The sequence below is a fragment of the Canis lupus genome, chromosome 9 (genome assembly GCF_003254725.2).
Source record: "Canis lupus dingo isolate Sandy chromosome 9, ASM325472v2, whole genome shotgun sequence".
Taxonomy (NCBI): domain Eukaryota; kingdom Metazoa; phylum Chordata; class Mammalia; order Carnivora; family Canidae; genus Canis; species Canis lupus.
The window spans coordinates 42,430,595-42,441,971 of NC_064251.1; the positions used below are offsets into that span (position 1 = coordinate 42,430,595).

General features: G+C 44.8%; 1 pseudogene; it reads left to right on the forward strand.

Moving 5' to 3' along the window:
• The first annotated feature begins 4,070 nt into the window (after positions 1–4,070).
• On the forward strand, positions 4,071–4,171 carry LOC112677735 (U6 spliceosomal RNA; annotated as a pseudogene).
• The last annotated feature ends 7,206 nt before the right edge of the window (positions 4,172–11,377 follow it).

Below are 11,377 nucleotides of genomic sequence, written 5' to 3' on the forward strand. Positions count from 1 at the left end.
GTTTAATAAGAAACCTGCTGTGGATAAAGAATTGTTCATGACTCTTGGTACAGATACACATGAGTTTCTCTAGGTGTGTTTTTACTCAACTTCATCAGAAGATGCCAAATTGTTCGCCAAAGTGGTTGCACCAATTTATATGTCTTCTAAGCAGTGCATGAGAGCTCCTGTGACTCACAGCCTCACTAAACACTTGGTAGTCTTGGAATTTGATTGTGCTGATAATATGTATGCAATAATCTCTTTGTGGTTTCAGTGTTCATTTTCCTGATTTATTAATGAAATTGAGCATCTTTTCGTATTTTATTAGCTGCTTGGATTTCTTCTTTTGTGAAATGCCTAGAAAAATATTTGCCAATTTTTGCCAATAGGGCTATTTATATAGCTTTTTTGTTTATTTATATAGCTTTTTAATGGTCATCTTTTTTTTTTCTTGTGTTAAAATGCATGTTGCATAAAATTTACCCTCTTGACCATCTTGAGTTCAGTAATGTTAAGTACAGTTGCACTGATGTGCAGCCAGCACCACCACCCATTCCTGTAATTCTTTCCAGTCTTATAAATCTGAATCTCTATCCCTGTTAAACAATAACTCCCCAATCTCTGCTCTCCCTAGGCCCTGGCAACCAGTTATTTATATAGTTTTGATATCAATTTTTTGGTTTGGTTTTTATGTTGCAAATACCTTCTCTCACTGTGTAAACTTTTTCCTTTTGAAGACATAAATCCTGAATTTTAAAATAGTTGAGATTATTAATATTTTCCTCTAGAATTTGTGCTTTTCATGTGTTTAAATTTTTTTTTTCTCTACACTGACATCTTGAAGATACTCACTTGTGTTATCTTCTACAATTATTGTGTCTGGCGTTTTGGTTTTTCCTCCATCTAGAATTGACCTTTTTGTATGGTGTGAGATAGGGGTCTGGTTTTCACCCTCCCACCTTCATAAAAAATGCCCAGCTGTTCGAGCCATTTATTGCAAAGTCTGCCCCTTTTTCTCCTCTACAGCCCATCTCAAGGGTCCGGATAAACACGAGCCTATTTCTGGGCTCTCTCTCCTGTTCCATTGGTCTGTTCCTGAGCCAATACCATACTATCTTAGTTACTATAGATTTATAATAATCTTTATATTTTATCAACCAAATTCTTTCACATTGTGGGAAAAATGTTAGGAGTGTCTTGATTATTCTTGGCCCTTTGCATTTCCATATAAAGCGTAGAATTAGCTCATCAAATTCCACAAAAGAAAAAAAAAAGCAGCTGGGATATATTTTAATTGGGATTTCATTGAATTTAAACTCAAATTGGGGAGACTGTTGAGTTTGCCAGCCCACCAACATGGTATATTTCTGCTTTTATAAGTCTTTTAAAACAGAGCTTTATTGAAGTATGATTGACAGTGCAATAAACTACACATATTTAAAATGTATAATTAGGTAAGTTTTGACACCTGTATATACCCATGAAACCAACACTACACACAAGATAATGAACAAATCCATGAGCCCCAAGGATTTCTTCCTTGCTATTGCTATCCTTCCTCCCCAGATATCCCACCCTTCCCTCTACGATGCTGAGCTGCTGTTCATGTGCTTATCTTCCATCTGTATATATTCTTTGGTGAGGTGTCTGTTCAAATCTTTTGTTCATTTTAACTGGGTTGTTTCTTATTGAGTTTTGAGAAATCTTTATATCCTGGATACGACTACTTCATCAGAGTTTTGCTTTGCAAATTTCTTTTCCCTCAGGTCATGGTTTGTCTTTTCATTCTCTTAAGAGTATCTTTTGAAGAGCAAAAGTCTTAATGTTGATGAAGTACCATTTATTGATTTGTTCTTTTATGGATTGTGCTTTTGTTGTCATAGCTAAGAGATCTTTGCCTAACCCAAGGTTGCAAAGGCTTTCTCCCCGTAGTTTTAAGATTTACGTTCAGGTCTATGATCCATTTTGAATTAACTTTTTTTTCATGATGCAAGTTATGGGTCAAACAAACATGATGTAATTCTAATTTTATTGAAGTTTTTAAAAAAATGTCTCTCAATGCAGGTTTATAATTATGCCATAAAGAGACTGCATTCCTTTTGTTATTTTCAATAATTTACTGTTTCTTTGATACTCTTGTAGATACTTTTTTTTTTTTAGAGACAGAGCACAAGCATGCAAGCGGGGTGAGGGAGGGGCAAAGGGAGAGGGAGAGAGAGAATCTTAAGCAGGCTCCATGCCCAGTGCAGAGACTGATGTGGGGTTTGATCTTATGACCCTGACATCACAACCTGAGCCAAAATCAAGAGTCAGATGCTTAACCAACTGAGCCACTCAGGTGCCCCATAAATAGTGTATTTTATTGATTGATTGATTGATTTTTAATTTTTTTAAAAATATTTATTTATTTGAGGGAGAGAGAGAGAACCCATGAGAGAGCACAAGTAGGAGGAGCAGCAGATGGAGAGGGAGAAGTAGGCTCCCTGCTGGACAGGGAGCATGAAGCAGGGAGTGATCTTGGGACCCTGGGATCATGACCTGAGGGGAAAGCAGACGCTTAACCATTAACTGACTGAGCCACAGAGGTGCCTCCCTGCATTCTTAACCTATCAAAGTCAAAAGTTAATTAAAAGCTTTCCCTTCCTCCCAAATAATACAAGATTCTTAAGTCACTTTAACTCCATTAACCCCTTCAGTGTAGATGCTATTGTTTTCACATATTTTAATTCTATATTATTTGTGTGTGTGTTTATCTGTTGTAACAGTAAAAGTCTAGCCAGAAAAACAAATTTTTCTAGGTATGTCAAGTAGAAAATTTAATTGAGAGACATCTGGCTGACTCAGTTGATAGAGATGCAACTCTTGATCACGAGGTTATGAGTTCAAGCCCCATGTTTGGTGTAGAGATTACTTAAAAACAAAATCTTAAAGGGGCATTGGGTGGGCTCAGTAGTTAAGTGTTTGACTTGATTTTTGACTCAGGTCACGATCTCGGAGAGATGGAGCCCCGAGTCAGCCCCATGCTGAGTGTAGAGCCTGCTTAAGGTTTCTCTCTCTCTCTCTCTCTCTCTCTCCCTCTGCCCTTCACCCCTCACTTGGGCACTCTCCCCCCCCCCCCCTCTAAGAAACAAACTTAAAAAAATTTTAACTGGGAGATTTGGTCACCAGATTGTGGGAAAGCCTGAAGGAGAGCAAGACTGGAGATAGAAGGAAACATTATCCAGGGTTGGAAATGACAGGAAATTGCTATGTTCACTACAGGGATCAGGATACTGGGTTGTGCCACCTGGTGTTCTAGTTTGCTCTGCCACTACCACCAGAGCCAGAAGGATGGCTTCTACATCTCTGCCATCTCTCCTTTCGTGTGGATGCTTCTCATTGTCGGAAGCCATACTAGAGTCCCTCCGGCATGGGAATCTGAAAGGTGTAGCTGCTAGGCTTCTATCTCTGCAATACGAGGCAAGAATAAAATTAATAACTGGTAATATCCAGCACATTCCCAGACATCTTACTTACTGTAAGATAAGCCAAAAATAAGCCATTACTTTTGGCTCATTGAAGGTATCATTCCACCATCTTCCAGCTTCCACTATGGCCATTGAGAAACCAGCTCTCAGACTATATGTTTTCTCTTTGGCTACTTTTATTTATTTTTATTTGTTTAAGATTTTATTTATTTATTCATGAGAGAGAGAGAGAGGCGCAGAGACACAGGCAGAGGGAGAAGCAGGCTCCATGCAGGGAGCCTGACATGGGACTCGATCCCGGGTCTCCAGGATCACGCCCTGGGCTGAAGGTGGCACTAAACTGCTGAGCCACCCAGGCTGCCCATCTTTGGCTACTTTTAAAATCTTCTTTTTGTCTTTGGTGTTCTCCAGTTTCACTAGTGTGTCTAGGCATGAATTCCCTCTTAACTTCTGTGCTTGGGATTAACTGGGATCACTGGATCTGAGTATTGATGATTTACAACAGTTTAGGAAATGTCTCAGTCATTATTCCTTAGGCTATAACCTCTGCCCCTACCTCAGTTTCCCAAGGCTGCCATCACCAATCACCACAAACTTGGGGGCTTAAAACAACAGAGATTTGTGTTTGATTCAGCAGTACATATGCTAATGTTGGAATGATACAGAGAAGATTAGCATGGCCCCTGCACAAGAATAACAAAAGAGATTTATTCTCTCAGATTTGGAGGCTAGATGTCTGAAATCAGTCAAGGTGTTAGCAGGGCCATGCTCCGAGGACTTTGTGTGTGTGTGTGTGTGTGTGTGTGTGGCCTCCAAGTTGCTCATTTTCCTGGGAATTTTATCTGTGGTAATACTCTGAGGCCTGAATTAAAATGGTTTGTTCTACACAGAAAGAGGAGATGCTACCAAATTGGGACACTTCAGACAAGTCTCTGCTTGAGGTTGCTTTTGTGTTTTCTTTAATTTCTCAGGTGCATGAGTTCAGACTGCAAGCCTCCATGTGGGCGCGCTCGTGGTTATGAATCTCCAGGGGAATTTCCCCCTGTTACCTCTACCCAGTGCCAAGGTGTCAGACAACAGAGTATTTTTCTTATTCATCCTTTCTGCTGGGCCCCAGATTTATGTGGGGTGATCTAGTAGATCTCCCACCTAGGTGGGCCTGAGTCTTTATCTCCTGTCTCTGATGTTCATGCAGTTGTCAGAGTGGAAGTCACGGTGACCACAGCTCAGCAGAGATGCTCAGCTAGCTTTGATGCTTTGCTTTTCTATTGGGATTCCTGGTGATTTTCTTGTTGGGGTCTACAGGTTCCTTACTGTCATGTTGTAAGTGATGGTCCAAAAACTTAGTTTGTCATTTCTAGACACCAGAAGTCTTAGAGATATTTCTTTTTAAAAAATATTTATTTATTCACCAGAGAGAGAGAGAGAGACAGAGACAGAGACATAAGGTAGAGGGAGAAGCAGGCTCCCTCCAGCGACCCCAGTGCAGGACTTGATCCAAGGACCCTAGGGATCATGACCTGAGCCAAAGGCAGATGCTCAACCACTAAGCCACCCAGGTGTCCCAGGGAGAGAATTTTCTGTCTCTGTCTTGAGCTCCCCCACTGCACCCAGTTTCCTCATCACACAGGGAGTCTGGTCTTGGGTCTCTGCCCCACCTGTTCGCCCATGGACATTGGAATCTAGCCTCTGCTGCTTGTCAGGCCAGCACTCGAGTACCTGTAGTTCTGCCCCTGCCCACTGCTGTGGGTTTCCACTCTTTAACTGGGGAAATGACTCCAAGTGATGGTCTCTCCTGAGAGCTTCTGTCTCTTGCTGAGCTCGAAATGCAAGGTTGCAAAGTAGGATAGCCACCTTGATCCTCTATTCTCTTCTCCCAAGGCCCCCTTCCTCCAAGCTGCTCCTGGGGTATAATACTAACAGGCCAAGCTGGCTTCAGCAGAGAATGGATAAGGCACCCTCTATGTCCTATAATGTAGGAATTCACGGCATAAAGGAACTCAAAGCAGCTCAGTTTGTCCTCCTAGACTCCATTCTTCCCAGGTATGGGAGAAAAGCTAACCAGCCCTCTGTGTACTAGAATCAGATGGGGCCAAGGTGAGTATATTAGTTGAAGGAAGCTTGTTCTCCTCTTATGCCCCCATGAACGATGCACTTGCCGCTTGACCAGTGAACAGGCAAAACCTCAGTGCTCAGGAAGTGCTTGGGAAGAGTGTCCAGCCCTAGTACCAAGGACAGAATGAAGTCAGCTCCTCACATCCATCCCAAGGCTCCTCCCCAACCTCACATGGAAAGTCAACCCCATCTCTTTTCTTTCTTTTTTTAAGTTTTTTTACTTATTTTTAATATTTAAATTCAATTTGCCAATGTATAATATAACATTCAGTGCTCGTCCCATCAAGTATCTCATCTCTTTTCTGTTTTGGAATACACCTTAGCCAGCAGGACCACACTTGCTTTCTTTTCTAAATTGTTGCTTTGTTAAGTCATTAATTTTAATTACTTAAAACAGGAATACAAATCCTAATATTATAAATAAATTTCCCCTTGAGCACTCCTCTAATTTTACTTTCTTCTCCAGAGATAACAGGGGTTCTATGAGCAGTTTGATATATACCCAAATCCTTTTCTATGACTTTATATACATGAATATGCATATATAAATGCCTTGTCTAGTTTGTTAAATATAAATGATATACTGTACTATTTTTTTGCAGTCTGGTTTTTTTTTTTTTTTAAGATTTTGTTTATTTATTCATGAGAGACACAGAAAGAGGCAGAGACATAGGCAGAGGGAGAAGCAGGCTCCATGCAGGGACCCCAGTGCAAGACTTGATCCCAGGAGCCTGGGATCACGCCCTAAACTGAAGGCAGACACTCAACCACTGAGCCACCCAGGTGTCCCTATTTTTTTATTTTTTTAAGTAGACTCCATGCCCAGCATGGGCCCCAATGCAGGGCTTGAACTCACAACCCTGAGATCAAGACCTGAGCTGATATCAAGAGTCAGACACTTAACCAACTAAGCCACCCAGGCAGGCACCCTTTGCAGTTTGCTTTTTTTTTTTTTTTAAAGACTTTATTTATTTATTCATGAGAGACACAGAGAGTCAGAGACATAGGCAGAGGGAGAAGCAGGCTCCATGTAGGGAGCCTGATGTGGGACTTGATCCCGGGACTCCAGAATCCATGCCCTGAGCCAAAGGCAGATGCTCAATTGCTGAGACACCAGGCGTCCCATGCAGTTTGCTTTAAAAAAAATCAGTGTAGGGATGCCTGGGTAGCTCAGCGGTTTGAGCCCCTTCACCCATTTTCTCCACATACACTGCCCTCCTCTGGCAACCACCAATCTGTTCTCTGTATCTAAGAATGAATTTGTTTTTAGATTTTCCATACAAATAAGATCATATGGTATTTGTCTTTGTCTTTTTTTCACTTAATGTAAAACCCTCAAGTTCCAACCATGTTGTCACAATTGACAAGATTTCCTTCTTTTTTAGGGCCAAATCATATTCCATTTTATATAGATACCACATTTCCTTTATCCACCGATCCATCAATCCATCCATCCATCCATTGCTGAGCAGTTAGGTTGTTTCAATGTCCTGGCTATTGTAAATAATGCTGCACTGAACATGGTGGCGCAGATAGCTCTTTGGGTTGGTGTTTTTGTTTCCTTCTGATAAATACCCAGAAGTGGAATTGCTGGATCATATGGTAGCTTTTTTTTTTTAAGTTTTTGAGGTTCATAGTGTTCTCATTCTTTTTTAATACTGCAAAAAATTCTATGATATAGGTGAGGGTATTATAGTCCACTTACTGATTCCTTTACTGGTGGGCACATAGGCTGTTTCCAGGGCCACCAGATCACAAGGATGCTGCAGCGAGCATTGCTGGATTCACCTCTTTGAGTTTGTAAGATTGCCTTCTACCTGCACCTTCCTCCCCTTCCTGCACGGGCTGTGAGGCTGGTCAAATTGGCAGCCATATCTGGTGACAAGTGCTTTGGTGCTTCCTTTGTAGATAAACGTTCTGGTCGATTCTGGTCTTCAAAATCTCCCACTCTACAAAAGTCAGTAAGTAGTTTTGTAGCCCTCTGTAGGGGACAAGGTCCAGCGCTTTGTTCCTGACCCCTTCTCTGGCTGGATTCCTGAGGGTGTCAGGTCTTTCTTGAGGTCAGGTGGAGGCACCATGAGAGCAGAGCCGGGCTCTGTGATTTAGGCCAGCACAGCCCACCAGGGGACTGGGACTCCTTCCTGATTGTAGTTTACATGATTATCCTCCTACTGAGATTATTCTTTTCTGCTCAGCCTAGTAAATTTCCTTGTCTCACATACAAGTACATTGGAGTTGTCCCTTCCATATTCAGCAGCTGAGGGAAGTTGGCTCAGGGTGTCTGGGGTAAGGGGTATGGGAGGATGAGTCAGAGATAAGACCCAGGATGTTATCTCTCAGCAGTCAAGTGGGGACTGAGAAGGAGACTCATATCCTTTTGGAAAGAACTTTCTACCTGTCAAGTAGTTTGGACTGCCAGGAAGTTACCCAAAGGACAGGAGTGTCTTCCAGGTGCTGTCAGCTGGGGGGCATTCTCTGCAGGGGGACACCCTCCCCTGCCAACACGTCTGATGTCACAGGGTCTCATTCAGTGGGGAAAGCATTGAACTTAGTGTCTGGAGAGGTGGGTCTGACTTTCTTAGCCTCCCCAAGCCTCGGTTTCCACATTGGTAAATGGGTAGATTAACACCTATTTCCAAAAGGTTGCTGGGACGGTCAAATGAGATCACTTATGTTAAAAAATTTTTTTCTTTTTTAAATGTAGCAGAGTGTTTGTGTGTCATATAATGGAACCAGGATCTAAATCATCTGTAACACAGCCAATATGAGGTAATGCTGGAAGGATGGGAGTGCCAGGGACGGGTGAGAAATCCTGAAGAAGGAACAGCTGGGAGGGAGGGACCGGCCCTGGGTCCTGAGCTTGGGTGAAAGCCCTGGGTTTGTCCTGCTCCCTTTGTTCTAATTCACAGCTCACCAGGCAGCCTCTGGTTGCTAATTTGTTTTCCTACTGACCTTGGTCAGGATGGGAGCCACCTCCCCTCCTGCGTAGAAGGCAAATTCACATGTTGGTTGTTTACTGTTCATCTTAACTCTGTGTAGGGGGTCTCATTAATCTCTTCCTGGTGAGAAAACAGGCTCAGAGATGCCAGGGGCTCACTCAGGGCTCAGCTCAGGATTGCTCGGCCGGGAAGCAGGGTATCCAGGGTCTGTCTAACCCCAGCATGCAGCACCCCACACTTCCAGCAGCACATCCTGTGCCCCCACACGAGTATCCTTGACCTTGGACAGGCATGCCTCTATTGCAGGCTTCTGAGTAGGCAGTGGAGTAGTATTAAATTTGGGGACTTGGGATCCCTGGGTGGCGCAGCGGTTTGGCGCCTGCCTTTGGCCCAGGGCACGATCCTGGAGACCCGGGATCGAATCCCACATCGGGCTCCCGGTGCATGGAGCCTGCTTCTCCCTCTGCCTGTGTCTCTGCGCCTCTCTCTCTCTCTCTGTGACTATCATAAATAAATAAAAATTAAAAAAAAAATTTGGGGACCTGTTCCTCCCTTCCTCTTTCCAACCTGAGCCCACCCTCCATCTTCTTAGTGACAAGGAAAACCAAGCTCTTGAATCAGCCCTGCCTGGAACAGGTGTGACTCAGCAGCCACAATTGCAAGGGCCCCTTAGTTCCGTCTGGACCTGCAGACATTGCTTCGCACGGATAGTCTTTCTTAACAGCTCCGAAACCTGCCAGCTGATGGGGTTGGAGGGTGAACAGGAGCCAAGCCCACTGCTGGGGTCTGTGGGGCCAACTTACCACCATCTTCCTAGGAAAGCCCTCCGTTTCAGGAAAATCCGGATGGTTGGTCCTCCTACCTCTAAGTCCAAAGCACAGTCTTTGCACTCTTGGACATGGTGGACAGGCCAAAGCATGCCTCGGTTTGCTCTGTGGGCCCATTCTCTGACTACTTGGTGGGAACGGGCACCTGTCACTCCACTTGCTCCAAGGAGCCATTAATGGGCTCAGGACATGTGGCCATCAAGTGATTCATACTCAGTTCACACCAGTGTGGCAGGGTCTGTGGGGCCAAGGGAGTCACTGTTTTAGGGAAAAGCAGTGCTGGATTTGTTAGTTTTCTTTTCCTTTCCAATGACTATCCACTCTTCCTCCTTGGCCAGTGCTCTGACTGCTTTTGTCTGGCCCTCCTGCCAGTTTTCTTCTTTGCTGCCAAGAGGTTACCTCTTCCCTGGCTCTTATGAGCTGTGTGCCCTGGGCTTGGGGAAATAGCATGATCTTGGCCCTGGCCCTTCAGCCTCTGACACTCGAGAAGTCAATGCACAGGACAGGGAGGGTCAGACTAAGAAATGGCCAGTGGAAGAAGTCGCTCTTCTGGCCTAGAGCCCGGATCTTGAAGGGACCGTGACGAGGGGCTTGATCTCTGGAGATGAACAGCCTAGGAGCTGCTGTCAGGGTCTGACTTAGGAAGTTCTGATGATATACCCAGTCATTGTGGTAGGCAGGGTAACGCCCCCCAAAGGTGTCTACATCCTCTTCTCCAGAACATGTGACTTTGTTACTTGACATGGTAAAATGGATTTTGCAGGTGCTGATAAATGTAAAGGTTTTGACTTGGGACGATTATCCCAGATTATGTGGGTGGGCCCAGTGTATCCACAGGGGTCCTTATAAGGACACGGGAGGGTCAGAAAGAGGATAAGACAATGGGATGGTAGAAACAAAGCTTGGAGTGGCACAGCCACAAGCCCAGGTATGCCAGAAGCCTCTAGAATCTGGGAGAGTTAGGGAATAGATTCTCCCCTGGAGCCTCCGGAAGAAAGGGGCCCTTTCCAACACCTTGAGTTCTTTAAGACTCATTTCATATTCTGACCTCCAGAACCCTAAGAGAATACATTCCTGTTGTAAGCCACTGCGTTTGTGGCGATTGGTTACTGCAGCAGCAGGACTCCCTACAGGATGGTTTTAGTAGCTCGGTCACTGCTGGTCCAGCGCTGAGCAGGCAGGAGCCTCCCTTTGCTCCGTGTGGAGCACAGGGCCTGCACACACAGAGCACTCAGGTCAGGGGCACGCGTGGCCTGCTGCCCATTCTGTTGCAGAGGAACAGGGCGGTAGCCTGAGAGGGAGCCTAGCTGGTTTGTGTGTTCCGTAGCCCTGCGGCTCAGAGTTGGCCCACAGACCCTCAGCTCCAACACCATCTGGGAGATTGAACTGAAGACTCTCCGGCTCCAGACCATACATCAACAAGTCAGAAACCACATTTTCACGAGATCTCCAGGTGAGGTGCATGCACAGGAACGCTTAAAGAACACAGGACTCCAAGGCCCTTCTGGATTCTCCAAACGTTGTCATGAGGCAGGTAGGTTATGGCCACAACTGCCGGTAGGCAGAGAAACAGGGGTGGAGGCACACACAGCTAGTGAGTGGCGGAACCAGGCCTCAAACACTGTCACGTCTGACTCCAGAACTGGTATCTTTACCAATATCCAGCAAGACATGAGGCAGAAATCATCCAGAAGTTTCGCCTGTGAGACCCCTTGCCTCCTGCCCCTTCCTGCCTGCCCATCCCTGATCATACCCATGTTCATCCTCCCACTGCTTCCTCTACTCACTTTTCCTCTTTCCCTCCCTCCTTCCATAGTCACTCAGCACTCTTCTGAGCTGGGCCCTGGTATATAGCAGAAAACTCTTCTTTCAAAGTTCACACCCCAGCAAGCCCCCTACTCCTGACTGAGCATTACAACCAACTTAAACTTCTGATACCTGGCCCCATCCTAGACTCCCTGAGTCAAATTCTCATAGGATGGGGGTGGGTTGGGCCTGAATATTTTGAGATCACTTCTGAGGTGATCCTGATGCAGCAGATCCACAA